The sequence below is a fragment of the Pinus tabuliformis genome, chromosome 2_2, assembly GCF_031772625.1.
Source record: "Pinus tabuliformis cultivar Carrire ecotype Pingquan chromosome 2_2, CPIR1, whole genome shotgun sequence".
Taxonomy (NCBI): Eukaryota; Viridiplantae; Streptophyta; class Pinopsida; order Pinales; family Pinaceae; genus Pinus; species Pinus tabuliformis.
The window spans coordinates 15939199-15957353 of NC_142300.1; the positions used below are offsets into that span (position 1 = coordinate 15939199).

At 38.9% G+C, this 18155-nt stretch overlaps 1 pseudogene; it reads right to left on the minus strand.

The window, feature by feature from the left end:
* Positions 1-837: 837 nt before the first annotated feature.
* Positions 838-18155, minus strand: part of LOC149191316 (protein STAY-GREEN, chloroplastic-like) — a 90978-nt pseudogene continuing 73660 nt past the window's right edge.

Below are 18155 nucleotides of genomic sequence, written 5' to 3' on the forward strand. Positions count from 1 at the left end.
GTTGGATGTCTGTACGATGTGTTTCCATAAGATCCACTTCCTTAACATGAATTAGGAGGTCGAATAATATCATAGTGGCCTCTCGTCGTATGTTTACACTGGTTAGTTGGTTGCTTGGGTAGATATGGGAGGAGGGTGTTACACCTTAAGCATATCCTGCCAATGACTGGAACCTAAAACCACTCCCTTGACCCATCATGCATGTGATTGGGGATAAAACTAAGTAAAAGCGTCAATTCTTCAATCCAGAACCTTTGCCACCTATTGGAACATCTTCATCAGCTCTTGAACACTCCTCCAAAGCTCTGCAATAGGACTGCAATTGATAAAATAGGCTAAGAAACCATCTAACATAGAAACCAAATATTAGAAAGATAATGTGAATACATAATAAAAAAAAAAATTGATATAATAATACCATCTGCATAAATTATATGAGAACCCTACAAAGAAACTCTTAAAATCTAAACTTTAATATTCATAAATGTCCAACTATCATATGGTACAATTCATAGAATAAAGATATTACTCCATATAATATAAGATATATGGATACGTATATTTCCTCATGAATATTTTGTTAAAATATAAACTTTAATGTTCTAAGTGTCCAACTATCATATGGTACTATTCATGAAATATATATATTACTCCATTATAATATAAGATATATGGATAAGTATATTCCCTCGTGAATATTTTGTTAAAATGAGCAAGAGTTACACATAACATCACCCCTATCAATGATGGATATTTCATTTGTTCATTATCTAAATTGGATTATACATTATAAGAATCACTTTAATACATACAACTGTACAAATAATTACGTGAGGATTAGAAAAAATGTTCAACATCTTTGGTCGTAGGAGGAAAGCAACAATGGCATGGTTCCGGGCAATGACTAGGCATCTCCAATTTTTCATCATCCAGCTCCTTATCCAATTCCTTGTTCGAATTTGGTAGGTGCACCTTGTTCAACATTCTTTTTTTAATAAATGATAAAATACAAACCTCCTAACATAATTATGATAAACATGATAGTATATTTTTAATATATTCATGATAAACATGATAATATATTTTTAATGTATTTATAATAAACATATAATATATTTTTCGCGAGAATTTTAATCAAAATAAAGTTTGAAAGGAAATAATAATTTACTATACAGTTAACATATTCTTATATAAACTATTGTTATTATCTCATTCTTTATCTTATATATATATATAGATAGATTAAAGATTTACATAATTTTAATAAAAAAATTACTATTATCAAAATCTTTTGGTTCACGAACTCAATTGCATGGCTTTTATTTTTCATAATCAAAATTGAAGTTGAACACAAGTTCTTCCTCAAACTTAGAATAAACAAAACATTATCAAAATTACAAAGAGTTAATTTGGGCTAGAAGAAATGGTATCAAATTCTATTACTGGGTACTTGGTATCATCATCAATCTCGACCTATACTTATGAGTCTTATTATGTTAGACTATAAAATAGTTTTTGAGTTGATGTCATATTGTTTAAAACTTCCATTTAGTATCAAACCAAAGTTTATTGGCTTCAGGGGAACACCTTTAAAGTTGAGGGTTTTTGTAACAACCCTGGTCAACAATTCATGTATAAAAAAATAAGATCAAGGTCATGGGACATGTATTCCAAGCTTAATGTTGAGAAAACATCCTAGTGTGGGTGTTCATTTGATTTATTATGGCTAAGGAAATTGGAAAAGACAAAGGAAAAGACATGGGAAAGACAAAGAGGAATTTACTGTTAATTATTTACAAAAATAATGGAAATTACGAGAAAAGGAAGGTGAAATATCACAAGTTGCATGTGAGGAGGAAAATGAAGAAAATAGAGGCCTCATTAATAAAGAGGCTTTTGAGGATCAGTTGGTAGCTTTTGACAGTTCTATGGTGGGACTCTCTCTCTATTCTCCATCTCTCACACTCTTGGAAACTGAGTTTTCTTGGAGCACTTCAACATTGGATCAAGAAAATCAAAGGAAGGAAAAAGAAGGCAAAGGGAAGAAAAGATCAAGCAAGGAAGAGCATGATCAAGCAACTACAACACGATTACTTGCAGGTATCGATTTACATGTGTGATTTCCTTGCTAGATTTGGCATGCATGGTACATGCATGTGTGTATTTGATTATCTTGTTGTCATTAGCATGGGTTTTTTCAGGTGCGAAAGTGATCTTCAACCTTTCCTTGCCATTTTTAGATAGCCATGGTGTGATGGTGGTTTGTCTTATTTGGTTGAGCTGGATTGCCGGATGGTACCAAATTTGAGTGAGGTGGTCTCTGAAAAAGAACACAAGGAATATAAATCCCTGGACCAGAGAATGTGGGATTGTAGTAAAGTCAGATTTTGTGTACCTCGATGGGCCTAGGGATCCTCAACTAGTGAATGGAAGGATATACGGTAAAACCTGTAGGTGTGTTCCCTCGATCGGGTCTAGGAATCCTCGACTGGCGAATGGTGGGATATATGATAAATCTTGGAGGGTGGTGTCTCGATTAGGCCTAGGAATCCTAGTTTTGTTGTTCATTTGGTTTATTATGGCTAAGGAAATTGGAAAAGACAAAGACAAAGACATGGGAAAGACAAAGGCATATATTGGAAATCATCTACGAAAATAATGGAAATTAGGAGAAAAGGAAGGTGAAAGGTCACAGATTGCATGTGAAGAGAAAAATGAAGAAAATAGAGGCCTCATTAATAAAATGGATTTTGAGGATTAGTTGGTAGCTTTTGGTAGTTCTATTGTGGAGCTCTCTCTCTATTCTCCATCTCTCATACTCTTGGACACTGAGTTTTTTTGGAGCACTTCAACATTGGATTGAGAAAAGCAAAGGAAGGACAAAGAACGAAAAGGGAAGCAAAGGTCAAGCAAGGAAGATCATGATCAAGCAAGTACAACAAGATTACTTGCAGGTATCGATTTCCATGTGTGATTTCCTTGCTAGATTTGGCATGCATGTGTGTATTTTGTTATCTTGTTGTCATTGGCATGGGTTTTTCCAAGTGCGACAGTGATCTTCAACCTTTCCTTGCCTTTTTCAGATAACCATGGTATGATGGTGGTTTCTGTTGTTTGGTTGAATTGGATTGCCAGATGGTATCAAATCTGAGTGAGGTGGTCTCTGAAAAAGAACACAAGGCGTAGAAATCCCTGGATCGGAGAAGGTGGGATTATAGTAAAGTCAGATTTTGTGTAGCTTGATGGGCCTAGGAATCCTCAACCGGTGAATGACAAGATATACGGTAAATCATATAGGTGTGTGCTCTCGACCAGGCCTAGGAATCCTTGATCGGTGAATGGTGGGATGTACGATAAATCCTGGAGGGTGGAGTCTCGATCAGGCCTAGGAATCCTCAACCGGTGAATGGCTAGATATACAGTAAATCCTAGAGACCAGAGTCTCAATTAGGCCTATGAATCCTCAACCCGTGAATGGCGAGATACATAGTAAAACCTAGACACTAGGAGGCATCCAAATTTCTCATGGTGTAGGTGGAGAGATCTGGAGGCATCCATGCTTTTTTAGAGACTAGTGATCTAGTGGTGATTGCGGTAAAGAATAGTTGTATTGATTAGGGTTCGGGCCTAATGATCCGATGGGGATTGCAGTAAAGCCCGAGCAGCCCTGGATGGTTTTGTTGTGAGTCCAACATTCATGCTTAGAATATGGCACAGGGGTGATTGGATGAAAGAAAGATTTGGTTCAGCCTAATCTATGGTTGGGTGGTATATGGAAGTCCCAGACCTGGTTTCATTTTTCATATGTTAATAAGAGCTCTTTTCCTCTTGTGTTCTATGTGTAAATGTACTTGTTATTATGTGGCTTCAATAGTTGTTATATCATTGATATATCTCTGGTTATTTGCTGGTTATAAGCATGTTTTATGACATTGATGATGTATGGCTCTCATCATGTTTTGATTAGTAAATGAATGAATGATGAATGTATGACCTAATATATGATAATGCAATTATTTTGAGAAGACATCAATCCTTATTGACGAATTTCAGATAAGTATAAGATCTCTATGTTCATATGTGTATCTATGACCTATAGATTTCATGTTCATGATATGTTTAATGAAAATTTTGTCATGGATAAGCCTTGGTAGGCCAAGTTCTTGTCTAAGATTTGTATGGAAGGCTTTTTCCTTGTTTCATTCATTGTTCTAGAAAGTTTCATTAAGTTTTGGGAAGAGGTTTGGGTCCTAGCCTTAAAAAGTGGCTTAAATGTCGCAGTCGCAAGCCCAAAACTAGGTGAAAAAGATTGCAATCATTCCCTTATAGGCATCACGCGTGCGACTGGAGGGTTTCAGTTGAAATTAGGCAGTGTTGTGCCAGCATCTGGGAGATCAGGGCACTGAAAAAAGAGGTTTAATTTAGGGTTTGGGCACCTAGAAGGGTGGTTTATCCCTTTGGGGTCCTATAACACCTAATAGGGAAGCCATTAAGAGATTTGGTTTGTCAATTCCACTTCCTTAAGGTGATCTAGGAGGTATAATCATATCATAGTAACTCTTTGTCACATGTTTACCCTGGTAAGCTGGTAACTTGGGCAAATGTGGGAGGAGGGTGTTACAGAGTGGTATCAGAGCATGGTTCAAGATTTGGGCTCGATGGGTGAAATGTGTTTGTCATGCATAAATTTAAGTTGCATATGTGTTATTTATGTTTGTGTACTATGTGCTTGTTGTGTATGCATGGTGGTGGTCATTGTTGTCTTTGTGTCGCCATGTGGAATTTAATGATGTTGTTGTTGGGATGCATTTTTCATGTATGCATGTGAGTGTCTATTTGTTGTTATGCATGCATTTGCATGGTTATAGTCATCGTGCATGAGGTCATTGTAGGCATTTTAGGTCATAGAGCAGGAGATGCAGATCATCAAAGTGAAGTTACAACACTAGACTTCGAGGTGAGAGCAGATCATCATATAGGTTTGTATGTTTAGCATGTAGGTATGTGGTTAATGGTTTTTATAAGAAATATGGTTACTTATATTCTTTTCATTCTATTGTTATTGTGATTACATGTATGATAAATGCTAGTTTATCAATGTAGTCATATGCACATGTGTCAGATAATCATGAAGGATAATAACTTGTTATATGCGTGATGGTTGTGGTCATTGCAGCTAAGGTCTTGATGTTATTATTATTTGTGATAACTTGGATTGACCTATGTAGATGATTATGGTTATGACATTCATGTATGAGTTAATATATTTTGATATTATGTCATACTAATCTAGACTGACTGTGCATATGTGATTGTTATGAATGAATGCCAATTGTTCATGAGCTTATGATGTGAACATGTTAGTTAGTTACTGTTATGGATATCATGACCTTATTTAAGTTTGAGTTGATATGTTGTGAAGTTATATCGTGCTAATCTAGATTGATTTTGCAGACAAGATAACCTCCCATGAGATATATTAAGGTATGAGTTTGCTTATGTCGTATACTTGGTGCTTGAATGCTTGATTATGTCTTATATTTGGTGTTTGAGTGTTTGGTGTCTATTATGTCATTTATATGTTGTTTGAATGTTTGATTAATTGCATGATATGAGTATGTGTCTATAAGATTGCATGAAGAAATGATATTGTTTTAAGATGGTTGTACTAACACATATGTGTTGAGACAACTGATATGTACTTGAGTGTAAGTAGGTGATAGTTGTTGAATTATGTATTATGACTGATGAATGTGAGCTGATTGTTGATTATGACATGGTTGTTAGACTTGGTAAAGGGTTCTTTCAAATTGATAGATATGTTGTCTTGATCTTTGGAACATGTGGCTAACATGCGTGTTTAGTTACAAGGAAGCATGTTTGGCACAACGAGATAAGATAACTGGAATATTGTTATATTCATTTATGTGCTAACAGTAATGTGTTTATGGCAGTATGATGTAAGGGATTGCATGGCAAAAGACTGCCATGAAATATTGAAGAAGGCTTGGGTTGAGCTTTCCTTTGGAAGCATTGAGAACCATGGGGATTGAGTCATGGTGTTTGATTCTAGTCTTGTGGTTTTGGTTGTTTTGTAATTTGTTGCACTTGATTTGTGGTGTTGTCAATTCTAGAGACAACCTCTTGATTGCTAAGAAACCAGATCCTAGAACATCTAGATTTGGTGGGTCTTTGATAGTTCTTCAAAGAATAAAGACATCACTTATAACATTTCTTACCAAGAGAATTTAGTTGGTTCAATCATCAAATAAAGACACAATCCATGATTTCGTTATACATTCATATATGCAGAATACACAGTGGCATAAATGATAAATCAAAGGAGGCCAAACCGCTCAAGGAATTACAGATCAATTACTTTAGTATGAATGTGAAAGAAGAAAAAATAGAGGAAGTAACTCATCATGTAGAGCTCGAAATATCGAGAATTCCACACTTCTTTGGATTCAGAAAGACACAATTAATATGAAAAAGGAATGGATGTAAAGATTCACTGAGCGTAATTAATGATTTACTTTCCAAAAGACTTATATAGGCATTTTTATCAACATCTTAACTCAAATGAATATGTAAGAAAGTAGGAAACATATATGGTAGCTACATAACGTGGAATCTGAGAGGAACATGAACATTATGAAATTACAACAGAGAGAAGACATACTGTAATCCTGGAATGAAGGAATCACTATTGCTTGCCATTAATAATTTGAGTAATACATTCATCAAAGAAGAAAAAAGTTCCTGAAAATAACATAGAGTTTTTCTTTCCAAAATTCTGAACCTTTCTTCATGCGTGGAGATCATATATATACAAGCACTTTTAAACATTGTTCATTAAAGAAATATTCTTTCTTGATCTCACACATCATCACAAAACATGCTTCACAATTTTAGCGTGTGTGTGGGGACAACTATCCTAACCAATACATAATGTCTTTTCACAAAATATAGTAAAATCATAAAGTAAGAACAATCTGAAACTAAAATAAAATTCCATTTCTAACATGATCTGAGTGGTCCTCAAGACCTATGAGATGTGAAGATGGTTGATGGGAAGCCATTGGAACACGAGGATGAACCATCTAACATAGTGGGGGGTTGTCAAATTGTTCGCATCGCTGCCACATGGCTGGAAGAGGCGGAGGAATAGAGCTGAACTGTCTATAGTTGAGTCGGAGATGGATCACCCCTGAATAGTCCAATTTGCGATGAAAGGTACTTTTAACCAGCTCAAGAAGGTGAAACTCTTTCTCAAGGAAATTCATTATAGTTATTCCTTTGAGAACCGACGTCTTCTCAGGGGCTTCTCCAGTCTTACTTTTGATCTCAATCATTTTCTGGTTATATATCTCTCGTGTGAATAACTCTCCATTTGGCCCCCACAAATTAGGTAACCCAGCTTCAAGAAGCTTGTTGAACTCCTCATCGAAAGCTGCCACCTCTTTTTGTAGCCTCGTAAGACTCTGTTCTGCTCTAGCTCTAGCTTCTTCCTTTGAAATTACTTTAGAAATATCTGCCACCACACCCATTCTATCAGTTATATCCAGTGGCCTTAGCTCATCAATTGACCTCTTAGTTAGGAAATGAATGTATTTCTTAGCACACTAAGAGTTGGCAATGCTTGCTTGTTTCCCATTGAGGAGAGAAGGAGCACATTCTGCACTGAGATTCTTTTGGTCTTGTATCAAGGCTATATGTTCCCAACTGAGATTGATAACGTAAATGATCTTATCCCATATCAACTGCCTAGTCTCAATGAGATCCATGTTTCCTTTGAGTTGGGCCCTTAGTTCCTTGTTTTCTTGAGTGGCACTCTGTAGATCTCTAGTGAGTTTGTCAGCATTGGCAATTGAAGCTTGGAGAAACTTCTCTTTCTGAGTTACTTGAGCTCTAGTAGCATCTAAGTCACTCTGAGCCTTCATTAACTCCCCTTCAGATCGCTGCAGCTCAGTCAATGTCTGAGTGAGGCGATCAGTGGGGCTTTGAGGGTTTTCAAGCACTGCTATCGCAAAGACATGAGAAACGATTCTATTCTGTAAATCAATCATTGTCTGCTCCAAGGAAGTAACTGTGTTCTTGCTCTTGGTCAACTCCTGCATTAGGGCCTTGAATTATTGCCTTTTTATGAACATGTCCCTCTTCCATGTCAGCTATCCATGATGTGTCAGTAGTCCTCTTTTGTGTTTTGTTCATGCTGACTGGGGATTCGGTCTCCATCTCTGCATTAAGAGGCCAGGAATAAAAGTTAGCTTTCCATTCAACCTCAGGCTTAGGATCATGTATATAAGTTGAGGGTACAAAGACTTGGAATAGGTCTACAATGAGGACATGTCTGATGAACTCGACGGCGAAGATCCTCATAGGCAGAAATACTGGCAGATGATATGGAGGGAGTTCACATCCGTAAACCTGAATTTTTGTGTGATCTGCATAGAGGTACCAATCTCCAATGGCAGCTTCCTCTTTGATTTGGAGGATCTCCTTTTTCTCTGGGAATATTCTGGGAGGTGGTACCCCATGGATGATTTGGTAAGAAATGGCCATGAAAGACGAAATGAAACGAGAGTACCCACCTAAACTAGGTCTCTTTCTCACTAAGATATTCCAGTCGAAGACTAGATTTCTCTCTTTGTTAAGGGAAAACACATCTAGGTGAAGGCATTGAAACTCTTTTATGTGAGTGTATAAGAACAATTAGAACAAAAATTAGTAGTAGCAGAAATAGGAGGAGACCCTGAAATAACTGAGTTGGAAGAAAATGGTCATTGAGAGATACCTTGGGATATTGAGTTGACACCCAGGTTGCTTCATTTTATGTAAACATCCCAAAGCAGCCCTGTTTATTTTCAGGGCAGTGTCTTCGCCCATTAGACAAGCAATTGTGGCTAAAACAGGTTGGAATAATTTCCAAAAGAGAGTCAATGGGAATCGAATATTTGAGGGCCGGGTTTTGACCTCTAGAGCAAGGATTTTTCCCATGAATGATTGATGCTCTTTGACTGGGAGCGCTATGAAATGGTCAGCTAGGGCAGCATCTGTGAATGTGTGCATAGTGGAGGACTGAGGGAAATTCAAATATGTTTAGATTAATAAGGGAGTTATCTTGAGGATTACAACCCCTGAAGTAGCAACGAAGCAGTGCTTATTCTTTTGATAGGAGTCGGCTAACCAAGTTACAAAATCAGGGAGGTGGTGAACTGGAGGAGAAATTTGGTAATACAGTCCAAAGTTAACAACCGTAAAATGGTCCTCATTCCTTACATGGTTAAAAAACATCTCATAGCGGAGATCTGCAAGTGGGAAGGGACAGACAAGGTTGGCTATTTTGATTTCGATGTCCGTTAAAGGCCCAACACTAGTGCTTTTGACCTCATGGGTGTTGGGAGTTGCAGGTTTTGCGTGCTTCATTCTTCTGAGTAAAACAGAAGTAACAAACAAGGAGGTTGAGGTGTCGGGTTACTTGGAGCCCACAGGGAGGCTTGAAAACCACTTTGGAATGTGTCCTTGATCTTTGGGAGTGTGCAAAGAGGTGAATCCTGTGATGTGGTCCAGGAGGAATTTTCTTTGACTGGGACTGAAAGATTGTTGTTGGGCAATAATTTTAGGGTTTCATGGATTTATGTGAAGGACAGGGATAATTTCCTAGGTGGCAGAGGATGGGCTCAGGCGGATGGAGATACATGATGATCGAGGATTGGTCTAGTGTGACGAAGGACAGACTCAGGGGAAGCAGATGGGCTATCCATAGCCTTTACCATTTACCTTTTACGTGATACCTTCAGCATTCTCGAGCCAATGAGAGAAGACCACCTGGTGGGTGGTCCCCACCCTGTTATGACATGCTACACTATGGAGATGATGCATTCTTTGTAAGGCATCAAAATGGGTCACAACCTTTGGATGAGCGCTGACCTTTCAACACTGGGGGTATGTTCCTTGGTTAACCTTATTACATGTATGCCACCGAAGTCGATGTTATCATTCACCAAATTCATATGGAGGGTGACTCGAGCTCTGAGCTGCGCGCTTTATAAGCATGAATTGAACCTTTAAAACATTAGCCAGAATACTTTAAAATCTTTTAATTTCATTGCAAAGCCTCCTTTCCTCTGGACCCGATATATGGTATCCTGAGATATAATCATTGGGGAACATGTTTCCTTCACCACCTTATAGATATTACATATCATCTACATCCTCAGAGGGAACTTTTGTTTGATATGGAGATAACATTGGCTCCAACTGGAGATGGGGCATTGGATTTCAATGCGTCAAGAACCTACAATCTGGTAATTTATTTTTGAGCATGGAGTCATTTTAAAAAAAAAAATTATGAAAGCAAAAATTCAAAAACTTGAACCATCAGAAAGTATTTACATGTACACACGGGTATTTACAATGTGTGTGGGAGGAGTACCTTCAATTATGGAAATAGAGTTTGAGGAGCTGACCATTTACTGGTAGTTCCAGTTATTCTTCTTCCAACTTTTCGAGCAGATAGGTGTTATTTCCTTTTACTTTAGAGATTTTGAAAGGACCGAGCCACAACTGATCAAATTTCTCGTGCTTGCCTTTATCCTCTCTTCTAACATCCCATCGTAGGACCAAATCGACCGGCTGTAAAGGTATGTCTTTGGCCTTCTTTTCAAACAAAGACTTCATTTTCAGTTGATAATTGGACAATTTTTCCCCTACCTATTCTCTATTCTCGTTGAGTTGAACCAACTGATTAATCCTTCAAGTCATAGCATTTGGTTCCTCTTCTACTTCCTGCAATAACTTTGCAACTGGAATTTCCATCTGGATTGGGATATTGTTGCCTTGCCATATACCAGCTCGAAGGGTGATTTTCCAGTGGAATGTTTAGGAGTTACTATGTTAGCCTTGAGAGCGAATTTCAGTTGAGTATCCTGGTTTCTTTGATTTTCTGCAATGGTTTTCTTCAACACTCTTACCACTATTTTATTAGAGGACTCAGCTAACCCATTCCCTTGAGGGTAGTAGGTAGTGGAATGCCCGATTATGATATTAAACTTTTGACAGAAATTGATAAATTTAGTGGACTTAAAAACCTGAGCGTTGTCTGTTATGATCTTTGTAGGGCAACCAAAACAAGACAAGATGTTCTCCTCCAAAAACTTAATCACCATAGAACCAGTAGCATTTCGAGCTGGGATGGCCTCCACCCACTTTGTGAAATAGTTAGTGGCGATTAATATCCATTTATGTTGACCACTGGAGGGCGAGTTTATCTCTCCTATGAAATCCAACCCCCATTGTCTAAAAGGCTCTTCCACATGTACTGGGATCAAAGGGAGAGGAGCTAGCTTTTTCGTTTCAGCGAAAACTTGGCATTTCTAACATGCCCAGACCTGAGAATGAACTTCTCCAAAGAGTGTGGGCTAGTAGAATCTGGATTTCAGGATCTTGTGAGCAATGGTTTTCCAACTGTAGTGACCTCCACAAACACCTCTGTGGAATTCTTCAATTACTTTGTGAGTTTCTCCTTCCACTAAGCATAGATCCTAACATGGTCTTTCCAATAGAGTTGGCCATTCGATATGATGAAATTTTGAGCTTGCAGCCTCAATGTTCAATATTTGGACTTATCCATTCCCAGTGGACACCTCAGAAATAAAATATAATTGATGGTGTTTTTATACCAAGTCGATGTTTCATATTTGGAATAATTTGTTTTTTTTTTTTTTTTCTCTGGGGTCTTGATGTCATTATGATGTACTTATGTTTCATCTTCACCTGCTATCATATTTATCCCCAAATCTTGGAAATTGGATTCTGACTATATCTTGGCCAATCTCTAGCCCTTTATGAACTTTGTAGGTTTTATGTCTAATTCATATTCCTGTATCTTAGCTATCCACCTTCCCCTTTTTCCCTCACTGTCTCCTTGCACCAGAATATCTTTGACCATTGTTGTTGGAACATATGCTGTGATGTATGGCTGCAATACATATACTCTTAATGCCTTCAATGCTTTGACTAGATCATAGGCTTGTTTCTCCAAAATGTCATACTTTAGTTCGGCATCTCTCAATACTTGGCTAAAAAATGTGATTGGCTGCTCATAACCATCCTTATTTTTTTGTAACAACACTGCAACAATAGTATGAAGAGAAGCAAAAGAAAAGATACAGAAATGTGTTGAATATTCAGGGCTGACTAGCACTGGTGCTTCGGAAAATGCTGCTTTGATTCTTGCAAAGGATTCCTGGGAAACAGGGCTCCATTTGACTGCGTTCTCCTTTTTCAGCATGTCTGTAATACCCTTCACTATTTTGGCATAGTTAGGTATGAATCTTCTCAGAAAATTTATTCTTCCCAAAAGCACTTGAATCTCTTTCTTCTTTCTAGGCAAGGGGATGTGACTGATAGCCTCCACTCACTTAGGATTTATTTTGACTCCCTCCTGTGCCACTATGTCTCCCAACAGTTTTCCTTTGTGTAGAGAAAAATGTGTTTTCTTCGGATTCATAGATAGCCCATATCTCCTACATTTTTCAAAGGTGAGTTTCAGGAGCATGATATGCTCTTCATCATTCTTGGAGAAGACTATGATGTCATCTAAATATACCACTACAAACTTGTCTTGTTCCCCCACAAATGCTATATCCATAACTCTTTGAAACATGGCTCCTGCATTTATGAGACCAAAGGGCATGTAGGCATACATGAAAGTTCCCCAAGGGGTAGTGAATGTCATTTTCTTTTGGTCATCTGGGTGTACTGCCACCTGATTGTAACCTGAGAAATCATCCATCATGGAAATCCTGGCTGAACCAACCACTTTATATAGTATATAGTCCATCTTGGGCAGTGGGTAGTTGTCTTTCAACGATGCTTTGTTAAGGTTCCGAAAATCTACACACAACCTTATTTCCCTATTATTTTTCCAGACTAGGACTAAGTTTGCTACCCACTCTGAATACCTTAGAGGCACTATGATTTTATCTTGTAGAAGCTTCCTTACTTCCTTCTCAATAGAGGGGAGTAGGAGAGGATTGATTTGCTTGAGCTTTTGTTTACAAGGTTTCATTCCACTTTTTAGAGGGATCTTATGCTAGATAATGTTAGTATCAAACATCTTCAAATCATCATAAGACCAAGAAAAAACATCTTTATAGACTTTGAAGAGATTTAAATACCTTTGTTTATATTTCAGGGGGGTTTCCTTTGATAATTTGACCATCTGGGGTTCATCCTTTGAGCCAATATTGTAGTCCTCCACATGTTCATCCACTCCTTGTGCTGTAGTTTTTGAGGCCACATCGTTCTTGTTAAAAAATATCTCAAGTGGGACTAGGCCATGAGGAATAATATTTCCCTTTAGTTGCAGGACTTTGTGTCCGAGAATTGTATCTTCCCATGTAGTTGTAATTTCTTCTACCACTTTCTCTTCTTCTTGGTCAATAGCTGAGTTTGAAATTCCCCAACCATTTCTATAAAGCATTTGATCTGCTCATCGTCCTCAAATACCTGACAATACTTCACATTATCGAGTTTAGAGGGTTTATGTCTAACTTCGATCTCATACTTGAGAAGTGGGTTTTTATGAGGTTTAAAGTTTCTCGCAGCTATAGCAAGGGAATCAGCCATAATGTTTCTTTCCCTGGGAAATAATTGAACATTGAATTCCAAAAAGAATTTATCTATCAATTCCCATATCTCATTTATGTAAGTCCTCAATCTGGGATGGTTAGACTCACACTGATTTTTAATTTTCTTCACCACTAACTCAAAATCCCCATATATTATCAAGCACTCAATATTCATATTCCTTGTTGTTTGCAGCCCAAGGAGAAATGCCTCATATTCTGCCACGTTATTGGTGGCTTCAAACTCTAGCTTAAATGAAAGGGGGATCAAGATTCCCTCAGGGGATACCAACAACACCCCTGCTTCATTTCCTTCTTTGGAATTAGCACCATCAAATTATAATTTCCACAATTTTCCTTTTACTTTGTGTTGGTCATCTAACTAAATTGTTAGATGTACCCGCATTTCTTCTTAAATATATCATCTTCTTCTAGCAGTAGACAAGAAAGATCACTCTCTTTCCCATACACAGGAGAATTCTTCGAGCCCTCAGCTATGGTCACTATTTTCACAAACCTCAACTCTTTGTACAGTCTTCTTTCTTCACCACCAAAGGTGGGAATGGTGGCATAAGTCACATCTAACTTGATGGAACCTCCGACTTTGGAACCCTAGGACCTGGATAAAAGCATGTCGAATCTTGTAGGGATATCAACTACCACTATATCCATTACTACGCTCTTAACGAGAATCTGAGCCAGGTTCAATACTAGGTCCTTTATCATTCCCAAGCATTTTACGCTCTTAGAATCAAAGAAGTAAAGGTCCTTATATGGTCTAGTGATTTGTAAACCAAGTTGCTCCATTACAGTTAAGGGAATGAGATTATGTGAGGCTCCTGAATCCAACCTGCAATTATGAAGTAAGAGATCATGTATTACAAGGGTCACATAGAAAGGTGTAGTATAAGGATCTTGTTCTTTGACATGAGGTCCAAAAACAACCATAGGTATTTCTTCTTGAAGGTTTAAGCAGTCATGGGGTGGTGCGGAGGTGGATGGAAGCATGAACTGAGAGACTTGGGCTTTATAAATGGGTTGTTTTAGGAGTTCAATTAAAGGAACACAGATTTTGGCATTTTTGAGTTCCTTTTGAAGGTTGAAGACAACTTGGCCTTTCTCCATGCCACCAGATTCTATTTTTTCTTTTTCTTTTTCACAGGTTTATTTCAAAGGGACTGGTGGATTCTCCTCTGTTCGTTCTTCAGGTTTACTACCCTCGTGATTTAGAGAGTCTTTTATTTTGGACATTTTTGGATCTAGAATCCCTTTTCCTTTATCAGAAGCTGTGGGAGTATCTTGGGGAGAAACACCCTCCTGTTGGTCTTGTTCCCTTGACATTTTTCTTGAGGATCTGAGATAATGCTTCCTATGCAACTATGCCTGCATGAAATCTACAAATTGTTTGCAATAGTCAACTATTTCCTCCTCATTGATCGTGCTGACGGTGCTGGACCTGCCAACATCAAGGGATATCCCTGGTATGAAGTCCCAACTAGACCTCACACCGTTTTGTGTAGGAGTCCCATTCGGTACGATGGCCCAGTTGCAATTATCTTAAAGATATGCCTTAGCTCTTGCTTGTTAGCAAGTGGGAGTGGTCTGCATCGTCTTCGAACATCAAGGTTCACATTCCTAGTGAGTGCTAATGTTACTTGTGTCAATGTTCTTTCACTGTAGAGAGAGCAGGTGGATGTGAGTCTCCAGTTGAAAGGGACAAAGTCCCAACTCTTTCAAAGACACACAACACAACAGGACATGCACAGCTTCTGGAGGAGCAGTCCACACAGATACAGAAGTCACAACACACAAGGGAAAATAGCACGTACAACACCCATCGGGACAGTCCATGCGAGTGCGACGGTCGTTATAAAAAGTTTATGTGAAAGGTTTTTTCTAATGTCCGGAGAGGTAACCAACATGGGCAGGACAACATTAATAACTTATACAACACATTTTCATTAATATATGTATTAGAACAACTGAATGAGTTCAATTGTTTAACACAGGTTAAAGAAACATGTATTACAAGTGTTCAAGATTAATCTTACAAACAGTTACAACACGTGTGTGAAAATGTGTTGGCCTATTAGCAGGCTTCTGAATTAAGTGAAAGTTCCAAGACACATCAATACACAATACATCACTAAGCCTATAGGCGGGGCGTTGAAGCCACTACTCGCTCCTCAAAGAAAAGATTACAGACTCTTAAGGCTATGTGGGAGGAGCCAAGGTGAAAAGTCCTTTGCATGTACAAATGAGGGCTATTTATAGCCAAGGGTAAAACTAGCCCTCATGACTATTCGACTTCCCTCATGACTGTCTGACTTTCATGACTCTTCAGATTACAAGTGGGTCTCTTGGACTTCCACGTTACATTACATTGATTTACAACAATATGGTCCACAGTAGTGATGTGGCTGACATGACTCATGACATGACTCGACATGACCGTGTTAGTATGTTCATGCTGGTGGTGGTGTGCATGTTGAGCTGCAATGCTGCTGAGTGATTGATATCCTCTTGGTGTATAACAACTTCACCTTTGCATGGCAAGGTGTGCGGAGTCTTTGATGGTCATTGGTGTTCGATTGATGTTGCATGTGCATGTTGCTCCTTTGCTTGTAATTTGGCATGCTTGACATGTGCTTTTGTTCGCGAAAAGTTCTCCTTTCATGTTCATCTGTTTTCTCTTCTGCGAACATGTCTCCTTGCATGCATTGTTCGTTTGTTCGTTCATGAACACATCTTCTTACGTGTTCGTCCGTTCACGAACACATCCTCGCATGTTCGTTCTTTCGTCCGTTCACGAACACATCCTTTTGCATGTACTCTCCTTGTTCATCCCATCTGTCATTGCGTCATGTCTATTCATGTACCTGTATCTGCAATCACTCATGATGAGACGACATCAAATCCATAAACCTCCTAGCCTACCATGATGCATGGTCATTGATTTCTAATGTAGGTGACCAGGAGAGAGGACAAGGCTACAAAACTACACAAGGCAAGTTTCAAGATGGGATGCGAGCTCCGAGAATTGTTGGTGAAAATTGCGTAGAGGTCACTGGGAGAGTAAGATGGATAATCTAGATTAGCAGTGGTTGTCAGCAGGATCTGGCTCGGATGGAGGATAGATCTGCTCAATTTCTAGAGAGAAGCAATGCGGGAAACAACAACTGCGCAATTTCTAGAGGGAGTTATTTGTGGGCCGCGAGATGGCTTGGCAACAAAAACTACATAATTCCTGGAGGGAGCTAGAAGCGGGCTGCAAAATTGCTGGAGACAAAAATTGTGCAATTGTTGGGAGGCCGGCCTACTGAACACCTTTGCGCAATTTCTGAGTTGGACGAGATGCTAGGCAGCTGAGGGCTTGCTCATGAAAACTGCGCAATTTTCTGGGTGAGCAGTCGGTCTACTGACTGGGTGGAAAGCTGGAAAAACTACACAATTCTTGGAGGGAGATAGGGATGGGCACTAGGTGTCTATCTGCCCTATCTGTGCAATTTCCTTAGTCAGCGGAGCAGGCAAGGTATGCAACTTCTGCGCAATTTTTGAAGAGTGTGAATCTCGGGGTCACTACCCCGTCAAACTCTCTGGTTGACTAGCAGGAGGGTTGATTGATCAGCTTGTGGGCATCGCAGATTGAAATGGCTTGTTGGACACTTCTACATTGTTCTGGGTGACAGTCGGTCGAGTTGATTGCAGGGTGGAGCTTCGGCTGTTAGAGGGTGATCCAGTCGTCAAAGCTTCAACAAAATGACTGTGTGTGAGCGAGTGAATTTGTGTATACACGACCTTGCAAACACACACTCACATGACGTGACGACAAGACGCATAAAACCTTCAAGACAACATATGCTCAACATGATTAAACAACGGTGTGAGCGACAAGCACGATGCTTGTGATAGATCGTTGGATGACCACTTCGACGCTTGTGCGATAGTGCATACAAATTCGTGTGTGAGTGCAACGATTGTTTACATAGTGAATACACCATGTACACACGAAGCGAAGACCTTGTGCACGACCAGAACATGGCTGCAAGCATGAAATTGTGACCAACATGCGAAAAGTTTTCCGTTGAACGGTTAAGCAAGGTAGGTGAAAAGACTCAACACGAGCCCACGGGGTGAGCTTGAGTGATTGCAAACATCAAGTAAAAACCCATGGGAGGCTCCGAAATTGGATGATGGACAAAATTTTGGAGGGTGTTGCAGCCACTACAACAGACAGTTGCATCCATATCCTGAGTTTCTTCATCATGAGTTCTGATTTCTTGTTCCCCTTCAGAGAAAGAAGAGTACAAGTTACCCTGCATCGCATTAGTGTCATGTGGATGCTCATCTGGATCATCCTCTATGTATAGTGGGGGGGGATTTGATCAAGCTGATATTTTCTTTCCCTTTGTATTATTTGTAAGGGTTTTCTTCAATATTGTGGATTAAAGCCTCGATTCGGGCCTTGGGAATTCTTTTTGGGGAGATTTTTGTTTTCCAGTTCAAGCTTTACCAGTTTAT